General features: G+C 36.4%; 1 protein-coding gene across 6 annotated transcripts in view; it reads left to right on the top strand.

Moving 5' to 3' along the window:
• Positions 1-12,130, top strand: part of CHRM2 (cholinergic receptor muscarinic 2) — a 98,750-nt gene that overhangs the window by 41,789 nt on the left and 44,831 nt on the right. For 2 of the 6 annotated variants that reach the window (XM_040696994.2, NM_001397962.1), the window contains exon 2: positions 4,112-4,177. The exons of the other annotated variants lie outside the window; for them this stretch is intronic. The gene's annotated coding sequence lies outside the window, so the exon portion shown is untranslated. The remainder of the gene's footprint in view (positions 1-4,111; positions 4,178-12,130) is intronic. 6 annotated transcript variants of the gene reach the window in all.

Raw genomic sequence — 12,130 nt, 5'->3', positions numbered from 1 at the left:
TGTTGTTATTCATTAAAAACACATTTTTTGCTCTCTTTAGTGCTTGTATTAATTGCAGTCACAATTTTTTTGATGACTTTGAAGACACCTAAAGGGAAGGAATGGACTCTCTACATATAATGAAGCCTTATCTTTGAAATGTTCTTTCTTTAGCTTTATATAAGGTATGTGTACTGCAGCATAAATACTGTTTTGTCACCTGAGGTTTAGTGTGCAGGAATTTGCACAGAGGAATGGCTTCAAGCTGCACCAGGGAAGATTCAGGCTGGACGTTAGGAAATACAACTTCTCTGAAAGGGTGGTGAGGCACTGGAATGGGCTTCCCAGAGAGGTGGTGTAGTCACCGAGCCTGGTGGTGTTCAAAGAGCGTTTGGATGTTGTGTTGAGGGACATAGTTTAGTGAGAATCATTGGTGAAGGGCAAATGGTTGGACTGGATGATCCGGTGGGTCTTTTCCAACCTTAGCGATTCTATGATTCTATGATTCTGTGATTCATCCTCCTACATGCAGACAGGAAGGCTGAACAACTCAGATGAAGCCCCTCTGCGTAGTACAGCTGGAATGAGCTGTCAAGATTATGCTAGAATCTGGAAGGAGAAACTTGGTTTGAAATACTCTAACGTGGTCAACATTAATGATTTTAGGAACAAGTTAGTAACTGAGAAGGATGCACACAAATAAAGTGTGGTGGACCATAATCCACATAAGAGTCATTGAGTATCACATGTTCCCACATCAATCTATTTGTTATCACCCTCTGTAGCACAAAGCTCAAAGAACAAATTGTACCTGATTTCTTCCTTGGTTTCAGTATATAACTTCAACCTAGTTAAGATTAGGCTTTTAGTATGGGAAAAATAGCCATCACAAGATACATCATATATACTTAAAACTCTCTATTATCCATATATTGTCTGGAAGAGGGTTTCAGATACCCAGGCCTAACACAGCAAACCGACATCCAACATCTTGCACTAGGAAAATCCTAAATTCTATGTCTCACTGAAGATTTTCAATGTAAAAAGAAAAAAAGAAAAAAACAGAAGAATTTTCAATTTATGCCAGATTCAGATTTTCCTCTGAAGTTTTGCTTTGTATGGTCAATTTTCTTTTCAAATATTTTTTCAAAGTAAAAGGAGTTGGTTTGCTGGGATGTTATTTTTTGTTTGCTTTTAAATGAGGTATTTATATGATAATTCTGTTAATTCTTACACACATTTAAATCATTAAATTAAAGTCTTTAATAATTCCTAACTGAAAATGACTTCAAAGTATTTTCTGAATTTTTCAGATAATTGTGTCATAGTATAATACAGGTTCTCTCTTTCTTCTTATATTCCTATGTTCTTTGATTCTTAATGCCCAATGAATATTTTGGACAGTCATTTATTGCAAGATAATCATCCTACTAAAATAAACATAAATTATGCATAAATGTCAATAAATATATTCATTTTCTGAAGACAAGACAACCTGTAAAATATCTTTTAAGTAGCTGCAGGCACATAATTATTTCAAATGTTAAAGCTTTTTTAAACTGGAAATGAATTTGAAGATTGCCATGAATAATGAGATTAACATGAATGCGTCAATGATATGGGTTGCATGCAACTTCTCAATTTCTCTAATGCTGACAAGAATCAAAGAAATATATTTGTCATTTTTGACCAGATACATTGTCTAACGTTGAACTGATTTTTATAATTCAAATTATTTTGGCCAGTTCCCTATAAACATGGCACTAATCATAAATGGTGATAACAAATTGTCTTCAAGAAATCCAAGAGTATGGAAGAGTGGCTAAGTATCTTGCATCTTGAATAATCAGTTTAATGACACAGAAACACTTTTGGCTAATAAAATAGCTTTTAGTTAGGTGCCATAAAGCTTCTTAAGAGTGAAGGTAAGCCCTTGGGTGCTTTAAAGTGCAAGCCTTATGTAGAAGGTTATGTCCTTCCACTATATTAGATTCAAAGTTTCATTAGTACCATGTTGCATTGTAAAATGTAGTTTTTTGTACTAAATACATAATGCAGAGAGTCTGAGCTTTTATTCTTATTCTCTGATTGTACTCCACAGTTTCCTAATTTTAAAAAGCAGATAGACTTGTAAGTGTCTATGTAAGCAATGTTTATTATGGACAAGCAACGATGGTAATTAACTCTGGCATTGTCCCATACCTCTAAGTGTAAAATTTTCTCTAAGCAGATCTCAGATGAATTATCCAACCAACCTCACTTAATCAGATCTTTTTAACATCCTCTGTAATTATATCACCTGTGCTGTTGAGCTTGGGAATTTTCCATTCTTCTTTCTGTCCTCTTTACTTCTCCCCAGGGAGTGGCAGTTTAAGAGAGATTTCCAATGATACAGGTAGTTAAATCAGGCAGTGCCACAGGGTTATCTCTCATGGCAATTGCTGCAGACTGGTGGCATGTTCATCTTGGGAGGAATTCATGTTCCAAACTGAGTCATTTGGGAACAGTGAAAGAACTCATCCCTTCCCTGCAAATATGAATCAGGGAGGTCCATAGCTTGTGCTTCTTTCTGTGTTCATCTGGTGGACCCAACCCAAACTTCAGAAAGTCCAGCAGCAAGATTGCTCCACAGCTGGCAGAGTGCACCCAAGGTATTGCTCCAGGTTATGCAGGCCATAAGCCCTCAAGTGCTTTGGTTTTGAAATTTTCAAATCTCTGCTAATGTTTTAAGGGGAATGCTGCAAATCAGAACCTCCAGTTTTACAAAGAATATCTGTACATTTTTGCTAGCAAATTCCAAAGTGAGTGGTTCAGGTAGCCTGATGAAATAGTGTTGCAGTTCTCATAGGTGTCGACATTTGAAAAGAAGTACCTTGTTGTTTATCTCTAACACCACAAACAGTATCCCCCATAGTTTCATCAACTGAGATTTATAATGGAAAGAAATAGTTAATGTGTTTAGCAGGTTTCCTGAATCAAATGTATCCAGAACTGATAATAGCTATTTAGCACTGTTTCATTTCTGTAGGAATGTCTTAAGAGCCTTAGAGACAGTATTGAGATCTTCAAAGCTGCCCTCAGACAAAAATATTTTCTTTTGACAGTTGTGAAATAACATGCCTGGCACAGTCCCTGTGAACAGTAAATGAAAGCAAGTGAACTAAAATTCAGAGAGAGTCATTCCCTTTGCCATAAGTCTGTATGTTACAGCACACAATACCGTGGCAAGACCTAGCTTGCATGGAAGTGAAATGCTCAAAATACAACTTGGTTTTAGGGATGATATTTCAGATAGCTGTTAAGAATGCATTTATGAATGAATGTAGTGACATTATTGGATAACTGGAGTCAATGACTGAAAGCAGAGGGGAAAAGAGAAGGCAAGAAGAAATTTAAAAGAGAAAATATAGAGAAAAAGCAAAAGATAAAGAGAAAACCAACCAAGAAATTAATAAAAATATTATGCAGTGGAAATTAAAATCTATGTCCCTGTGCTCTCAACTGAAGAAAAGCTGCAATGAGGAATATCAGTATGCAAAGGCAATAGTAGCTAAAAAATCTCTAAATGTGTTGTGGATTTTTTCTTGCAACATCTGGTTCCTTTACTCTAGTTGATTTTGACTGACAAAATGTTCTCAGGTGTTTTTTGATTTTGAAGTAAACATTCTGGGAAATTAAATGTTGCTCCCATAATCAGGAGCAATGACATAAGAAATACAATAAAGAGGAAGTCCAATTACATGATAGGAGTGTTAGATTCAAGTTGAAAATGATATTCAAAACTGTACTCTTTCATCAACTTCATATGTTTTCCTTTGAAAAAAAGAAGTTGAGAAAAGTTTTCTTATTTTTATTTCACTTCACACAACCAGTGAAAAAGACGTGTGTCCTTGCTTCTCATGCCCCAAGGGAATTCCTCAGTGCAAATTAACTGCAATGGGATTTTGCATCTGTCACCTTCCTTCTCCACTTCAAGGAGAAAGTACAGACAACATATGTCTTTTATGCTAGCCTTCCGGCCACAGAAAGTCCTTTAGGAGACTCCAAGTGCAAGAACTAAAATACAATTTGTCTGTGAGTGATCATGTAAATTAGTGTACTGTAATCATCTCTCTTCTGTTTTCACCAACAGTCCTGCAGAGATTTCATGGTGAAGAGGAAAATCTTTATAACTTTATCCCTTACCTACTTGCAATAGGTAAGATATATTATGTACAGTTACATTTTTACTTTCTTCCACCTCTGTGTAGTTGATAAACTCTCTGGGAGGTGAAAGCAATGGAAGAAACGGAACAGGTTGCCCAGAGAAGTTGTGGAGAAGTGTGAATACCCTCTTTGGAGATATTCAAAAGCTGTATGGACATGCTCCTGGACAAACTGTTCCACCTGACCCTTGAGTAGGGGGTTGGACAAGATGATCTCCAGAGTTTCTTGCAACCTAAACCATTGTTGCTCAGGAACTGTAATAGGATTAAAGCCAGAAAGAAATTATACTGCTTTATATTAGCTGATGATTTTGTCTTGCAGATCTTAAAGGTTGGCTATTTGTTCCTTTAGACATCCTTTTCCCACTGGATCTCTTATCCCAAACAGAGGAAGGGAATGCCTGCCCTGAAACTGATTTTAGAAGTACCACCATCACCTCAGATATGCAATATGTTGAAAACTGCACTCACCTGGTTCTTGATGTGTTTAATATAATGTTCTGCAATTACTCTGTACTTCCTCATCTTGTTGCTTTCCGTGAGAATCTGAAAAGATAATAATACTTCCAGTATAATCATGAAGTTTCTAGACATGTCAGTTCCTGTGCTTTTCCCCTACCTCGTTTCACTTTTGAAACAAGTACTGTACTACATACATTGAAGATTTAGGTTTGAACTCTCACTATAATCATTGTTTAGCTTTGAACTGTATTCCCTGTAAGTAATTGAGATTACTATAAAGTTGTGATTGTGAATGCAGGAGAATGCTAATGAACTGGAATTCCTTCTCAATCCAGAACAAATAATTGCAAAAAAGAAAGACTCACTCATATTCAGATTAGGCTTTGCTCAGGCTAAGATCAGTGTTTGATTAGTGGAAATAAGCTGTTTAACTAAAATGAGAAATGACCTTAATATTAACCTGAAGCTCAAACTAAATCCACTTTCAATTATGAAAAAAAAAAATTGGTTTGTGTGTACATTTGTCCTTTGGTTATGTACCCATACATAAAAACATTCACAGAGCAAAATAATGACTGCTCTCTCCAGAAGTTATTTTAAATAAGTCTTAGAAATGTGAAGTAGTTAAACTTTCAAGGGATAAAGCCAGTACCATTTCAAATTGTGTTAAACAAGAGGAAAAGCTACTCAGTAAATGAATTTGGTTTACTGTAATAATAAAAGCAATTCTCATGAGATTTTCTGTAGGGTTTGTTTTCCAGTGTTTATTATTACCTTTATTTTAATTATTATATATTATTATTACCTTTAATTTCTGTTCAGGAATAATTCTGAACTCTTGGATTCTTATTTAAATTTAGCTAAGCACTCTGAGGGTAACCTGCAAATTCAACCCAAATCTCTCTCTCTCAAAAAAAGTCAATTAAATGCTCAAATGGATCACCTGCTCTACATGACCTTACTTGAACAAGGTGGGTGGACCAGATGACCTCCAAAGGTCCTTCCTAACCTCTAACAATCTGTGATTGTGTTGTTTTTTTGTTTTGTTTTGTTTTGTTTTTAACAACTAGCACCCCAAGCTTACAACAACAACAACAAAAACAGCTTTTTGTGGTTGCAACAACAACAACAACAATAAACCAACAGCAACTGTATTTTATCTATTTTGTTCAGATGTGAGCCTCAAAAATTAAAGCACTTTTGGTCCACTTATCTGTCACCTTTCCTGGTGATACACATGTCAAATATGAAAATAATTACACTCACTCTAAAACAGAGGGAAAGAGAAATATAGGGGAAAAAGATGGTGGTGCCATCTCAAACAAATGGACCCAACACAGTAATAACAATTAGATGTATTTTATCATGGGATTGTGCCAGATTTAACTTCAGCTTATTTTTTTTTTCAACATAAAGTATCCTAACTCAAAAAACATATATTTATGCTTAAAATCAAAGATAAATAGATAAAGATACGTGTATGTATTCACACACTAACATACCTGAAGGGCAGATATCACTGAGTTAAGTACAAAGTCTGGCTTACCAGTGCTTTGTTACAGCATTATGCTGCCGAAATATAATCTATTTTCATGTAGACATATCACTATAATAGCAGGTTAGTATAGATAATGTGTATATGTTATATGCTGCAGATACAAAGACAGACTACAGTGATAGTAGAATTCTCTTCTGGAGTCTGAATATATTTATATCAGTCTCAGGTTTTTGTTAGGAATTTAGCATGATGGGAACACTCAGGGAGCCAACAGATCTCCACAACATATATCAGAGCATTGGTCAGTGCTAGGAGGCAGGAGTCACTGTACCTAATGCTGTGGTACTGGAGGCATAGACTGTAGACAATGGGAGCAGCGTATATTTGTTTTCAGTTTGGCCCTTGACTAAAGACAGTTCAAGTATTGAAGTGCATTATTTAGAATAAAGAATCTGCATTGTTCTCTCCTTTAATCAAGATGAGACACAGGACACTTTATTGAAGGTAGTTTCTCATTCTCTCAATAACCCCTCCATTTACATGGCTGAAAACTCAAGAGCTTAGCAAAGAATTTTAATCAAACCGCTTAATCTGAATAACTGCTGAAGAGAAACTGCAGTAATAGAGTTAGAGGATAGAACTGCTGCCAGCAAAATGTAAACAGGTTTTAAAAAGAGCAACACTAGGAGCAGAAAGACATCTTTGGAGGGAACTATATTGTACCAGCCCTCCTTTGCAGGATTTTAGCAATTCAATTAGACATCCTTACAAGTTTAGTACTTGTTGTTAGAAATACACCTCCATCCTCCAATGCCAGTTGTTGATTCATAACATCTGATTTTGTATAATTAGAATTTCTCTGTGGCTCAGAGGCCAAGTAAGCCTGAGGCTCTCACATCTGCTGAAGAGCACTTGAGGTTTAAAAAGTGGAGCAGGTATAACATGTGGAGAGAAATGGTGAAAATCAGCATCTACTCCAAGCACGGAAGAAGAGAAGAAAAACAAATGTGCATTGTAGGTAAAACTGAAGGGACTGCCTCCAAATAAACTGCCCCCTCAGGGCATACTGTGTATAAGTTGTCTCAGAACTTTCTTAGCCTTTGTAGTGCACTATGTGGAACTGTAGGAAAGTAAGACAGAAGGAGACATTGGGAGAGGCTGGGGCTTGGGAATTAAATAGTTGTACAGTCCAACAGATGGCCAACTTGCAATGTTTTTCTTCAAGCAAATTCCCATGAAGGAAAAATTTAGCCTGAGTTTTAATCGTATTAAAAAAGTATGAATGCATTTCTGATTCAGAGAGGTGGACTACATTACTGGTTTCTTATGTATCCAGAGCTTTTATCTGTGCTGCTGAAGTTGAAAATTCTCTGGTGACAAAACTCTCAGAGATATGATTATTTATCACAAAGGAGTAGCAAATAACAGGGATTTGGGACTTGGGATTTGAGAGTTGATGAATTTTTCACTGGTAATACATGGTAAACTTGTCAGTTTGCATTTAATCTCACTTTAATTTTGAGTTAAATTAAAGTTAAATATCCTAGAATATCTGTTTTCACTGGAAAGCATATGTTGTTTGAAACAGGTTACATATTTGCCAAAAAGATTTATGAGAGATAATGGGTAGGAAACCATCTTTGAATATCCTATGAAACTTGAAGTCAGAGGTATGTTGTGTGAGAAGAGTTGTGCAGAGAAATGCTTAGACTACTGCTGCAAAAATTCTTCTAACCTATACTGGGCTTCCATAACTTTCACCAACTCCCTTAACTTGGCTGCAGAATGTGTAAATTTAAAAAATGTGTCCCACACAATTACAAAACTTTTAGAACTGATATTTGTGAAAGGCCTTTGTATACAAGTGATTTTCTAAACGGTAATATATAACAATATTCTACATAGTCAGCAGTAAGAACAAAGACCAACCTCAAAATTACCATTGTACTTATTCTCTCCAATTACACAGACAATGAAGGATGATGGAAAGAAGGCAAACCTGTAATATTGGGCTGGATAACCCAAGAGAATGGACTGGGAGGAGAGGAGAGGAGAGGAGAGGAGAGGAGAGGAGAGGAGAGGAGAGGAGAGGAGAGGAGAGGAGAGGAGAGGAGAGGAGAGGAGAGGAGAGGAGAGGAGAGGAGAGGAGAGGAGAGGAGAGGAGAGGAGAGGAGAGGAGAGGAGAGGAGAGGAGAGGAGAGGAGAGGAGAGGGGGAGTGGGAGGGAGGGAAGGGAAGGCAAGGGAAGGCAAGGCAAGGCAAGGCAAGGCAGCTTGCCAAATTCTTCAGTTACATCTGATCATTTTTCCATAATCTGACATTTTTTTATTTCTTCACAACAAACTGGAAAATAATACCATTTCATTATGTCAGAGGGCTCCACTGACTCAATAGTGTAGAGCAATCCTCATTCCTCACCTGGTTCTTTTAATTCCCATAGTAGGTATCAGCATAAAACTACTGCTTCAAAGATAACTGAGAAATTACCTGCCAGCAAGAAACTTCTCAGAGACTTTTACAGAACCATATTTAGAGGGGGGAAAAAATTGAAGGAGGTAAAATTTTTAATTAAAGTATTAATTTTTGTTATATGCATATGGTTAGTAAAATTAAACCAGAATCTATGAACATATACATTTGTACCCACTGATGGCACCAAATCATGGGGGAAAAGTCTATTATTTGTTGGTGAAGAAGATGCATGACATGTCTTCCAAAATCCTACTTTCTGTTTTGTGTGGGCCCAATGTCCGAAGAAAGCATTTGTAGCTGATTCGGCTGGCTGGTCCTCCTAATGTCTTGTGATCAAAGACTCGGAGTAAGCGTATCTAATTTATATGCTCAAAGCCACCTCTCAGACACTTCCCTTTCCCTGTCTCTAAAGAATACTGCAGCAATGAGCCAGATAAATCACATCACAAATCGGGACCAATGAATCTCCCTCCTTCCCTTTCAGGTCTCTCTGCTCATATACCATTGTATTATCTCAGGGAACGCTGGTAGTGCAGGGTTAACTCAGGTTACCAAAGATGAAGATATGCAATTAAAAGCAATAAAATCTCTGTGCCTTATTGAGTTATAGCTCATCAACTGATTGGAGGCAACTTGTTAAGTCTCGGTAATTCAATTGACTCCAGTCATGTGCCTGTACCCTTACAGGCAGCTTGATTCCTTTGGAGCCAACCTCCCTTGGGCAAATATGGCCATGTTGCAAACATTGTAGCTATAGAGAGAGACTGGCTAGTGACATCCTCTGTGCAGGGATTAACAGCAAGAGGTTGGATTCCCCTGCAGTACTTTGAAAATAAGCATTGCTCAGCTTTTGCCTAGGCCTGCAATAAACCAGCTAATTCAACTCTGATGCAGTACAGCAGACTACAAGTCAGCATGTAGCAAGCCTCCACATCTAGATATGCAAGACACCAGACACTACGTTTGGTATACTGGCAGAGATGCAAAACACAATAAAGAAATTTTAATCACTGCTTAATTCAAGCAAGGGACTGCTGTGTGTGTGCAGGAGTTCAGCCAGTAACAGTGCTGGAGTTATACCTTATGCTAACACTTCAATGAGGAGAAGCTCTCCTCAGAGAAAGATTAAACTGCAGTGACATACAGCGTCTTGACTCTTGAATGAGAATGCTTGCATGATTTTAATGCACATTAATATACAGTGTTAGCTGATTCAGTTTGCCTTTGCTACATGCCTCCAGGCCCGAACTGAAGTGTTAGTGCATGATGAGCTACATGCCTGCAGTGGCCAAGATGAGAGGAAACTCTCTTGAAATTTGGACTGTGGTACATATTTTGCCACAGATCTCTCCCACTCAAGTAAACCAATGTAATCAGAACATTTAATTTAATCACATCACCTTTTTTGTTTGTTTGTTTCCTTCTTCTTTGCTTGTTTGGTTTTTTTAAAAAAATATTACAGATATTTACCTGAACTCAAAACCAAAATTTAGTTTCAATCACCAGGATAATAGACTCCATTTCCACATCTAAACACAATTTTCTTCTCAGTTAATCCCCCAACATTAAATTAACAACAATAACAACAAATAAAGACAGCACCATCATAGTTTATCTGAAGTATTTTAATGAAAATGAAAACTAGGCACAATTAAGGAAAAATGCCATCAATAACCCCTAGTCCAAGATGAATAACTAAATTAAATTAAGGAAATTTATGAGTTAATGTAGAAAGACATTGTGCTTTTCTGTAATGGACATCTCTTCAAAATAGCCCTTCCCTGGTGCACTGAAGGAACGTTGCTTGCATGAATGTGTTGTATATCAGCAGGAAACCAAGTGAGAGTCCTCTCTAAGAAGTTTCTTTATTTCTGTTAGAAAAAAAAATATAGAAAGGGGGGAAGGGGAGGGGGAAGGAATGTTTCCCTTAAAAATATTGGAATATCTGGAAAAAAAAAAAAAAAGAAAAAAGAAAAAAAGGAAAGAAAGAAAAAGGAAAAAAAATATTTTCATGTAACAACAATTGTAGGACTTTTCCAGAACATTTGTCAGAAATGTTGTAGATATTTTCAAATATCAAATATCAAACATATCAGGCTTTTGAGATTAATATTCTTCTCTTTGATCAAAAGACTAAACATTTTGCAGTGCAGTATTTATAAATTGAGATTGTTTTCTACTTTCTTTTATGTGAAAATAGTTAAGATGTCAAAATTTCATCAGTGTGGGTTGAAAACAAGTTATAAATATTACCCACAGGAAGGCAATCTAATTTTCCTTATTTCTCTGTCTGAGAAGTTATTCAGGCTACTGCGTGGTTTTACAGCATTCAGCTTTGAAGTACAAAAATATCCACACATCATATTAAGACTTGATTTATGTATGTCCTGGATAAACAAGGGACTTTTAACATCCATCCTTCAGCTCTCCTCAGAGCTCATTCCTGCAATGAAAATACAGCTCGAAGAGACAGGAAGCCAACAGAAATAACATATTGTCAAAAGTATACTTAAGGTCAGACTCGTAAGCGGACTGCCACTTGGATCAGTTGCTCTTAGTTACGATTTTTAGCAACCAAAAAATCAATAGGCTAAACAGAAATGTTGAGTTGGCAAAATTATCAAATGACAATGATTAGATTACCTAAGACGGTATATGTAGGACTACAAGGTACTCCAAATGAATTGTGTTATATTCTAGGATGGTGAATATAGGCTCACTTGAGACTTTACATGTACACTGACAGATTTGGAAATCAAAGTAATCTTTCTAGGGAAAAACAACAACAACAATAATAACAATAATAATAATAATAATAATAATAATAATAAATTAAGGATCTCTAATTTATCTAGTAGGGGGCAAAACTAGGAAGAAGGAGGAAATAAATAAATTGTAATGTGATGCAAAGTGTTTCAATGACAGCAGTTTCAGCCCTCCCATTTCTGCTTTCAGTTTTCTTAGGGAAAAAAATACAGAAATGGGAGCCATTACTACCTAGTCTCTGAGGTCATTGTAGCAACACATTGGTATAAGAAGAAAGTGAAGAGGCTCGGAGAGATGAATCTAAAAGGAAAGAGTTGAATTAGTCATTGACAGTATTATAAAAACAAATGAATTGCCTGGAGAACACCAAAGAGAGACGTCTGTTTACCTTGAGTTCAATAATACTGGATGCATTAATAGGCAGCAAATGTACAACAGGGTAAAAGAAATACAGTTTTCTGCAACATTTAGTTAAATTGAAACTTCTCATTGCAGGGAGTTTTAATGATTCTAAAAGCTTGGCAAGATTTAAGAAAGGATTCTATTTGTATGAATTGCATGTGGTGTCCATTCCTATTTTGGAAACTGACTGATTGCAGAAAATATATTATTATTGAAAAAGGTACCTGAATGGAAACCTGGGGCACGATCCTATTGTTAGCAAAGTGTGTGGAGAGCTTTTAGGATGGCAAGATTTTCATGCTGCTGTCCCACCATGACTGCACTACAATAAATGCCAAGAGTATTTT

Source organism: Gallus gallus, chromosome 1 (genome assembly GCF_016699485.2).
Source record: "Gallus gallus isolate bGalGal1 chromosome 1, bGalGal1.mat.broiler.GRCg7b, whole genome shotgun sequence".
Taxonomy (NCBI): domain Eukaryota; kingdom Metazoa; phylum Chordata; class Aves; order Galliformes; family Phasianidae; genus Gallus; species Gallus gallus.
Note: the sequence above shows the minus strand (reverse complement) of the source record. Positions and strands in the feature narration are given on the sequence as shown.